The following is a 980-nucleotide window of genomic DNA, read 5'->3' as shown; positions in this document are numbered from 1 at the left end:
TCTACTGAGTACCATTCTAACCTTGGTAGAGAGTCAAGTTTTTATTCCCGAGGACCATCACAGAAATTAAAGTTGATGTTGATGTTCCTTATTTACAATAATACTCTATAAAAAATTCATACTTTTGATCAGTGCGCTTGTAAGTATAATTTTTTTTCTATAATATTTATGTTTATTTTTTTTAAAGACTTAAAGGTTACTTTAGTTTGATTTTTCATTTTTATGATGTTATAATTATTTCGTTTTTTTATTTGTTATTCTACGGCTCTAAAGCTCAGCTACTATTATCTGTAGTATTGTTCTGAAAGAACGAGCCAAAAAATAAATAAAAACTTTATTATTACTACTAGAGCCATCTGATCTACTGGGATGCTAAACAGTCTAGTTTCTCATGACCTCAAGTCCTCGGGGATATACGGGTGGTAGTTTATTCACCAAGCAGGATGCCGAGGAGATGGGGCTATCATGGTCCCCCATCCAGCACTTTTTCTCATGGTATCATCGCGTCATATGGCCCTCTCCAGTGAGCAGGGGACAAAGGAGTGCAACCTGTTAAAAAACCGCCACCCTTAGACCGCACATGTTAGAGCCGACCCCATCCATCTTGTCTCGTTATTTATTTTCTATATTTATGGTTCACTGCTCGGTGCAGCCCTTGGCTATTGACCCACATGTGCTGTTTTTAGAACAGGTTGACCTTATCTTCTACATAAATATAAAAAATTTATAGATTTAACTTATTTTTTAAAATATTACATATTTTACTATAACTATAATTCTCGTACATTCCCACTTCTTTACTGTAGAATTTTTTTTTTAATTTACTGAAATGACAAGCTTACTAAATAAACAAAGCAAATATATATATTTGCCCTCAAAACTCGCCAACTACGTTCACCTCGCTTATTGTCAAGTAGACAAGTGACGATACATTAGAGAGTAATGAATTGTTTTATTAGATTCATCTCCTGGCTCCCTAA

The sequence above is a fragment of the Halyomorpha halys genome, unplaced genomic scaffold (assembly GCF_000696795.3).
Source record: "Halyomorpha halys isolate HHAL.00 unplaced genomic scaffold, Hhal_1.1 Scaffold869.1, whole genome shotgun sequence".
In the NCBI taxonomy this organism is placed as follows: domain Eukaryota; kingdom Metazoa; phylum Arthropoda; class Insecta; order Hemiptera; family Pentatomidae; genus Halyomorpha; species Halyomorpha halys.
The sequence above is the reverse complement of the archived record's forward strand: the minus strand, read 5'-3'. Positions refer to the sequence as shown.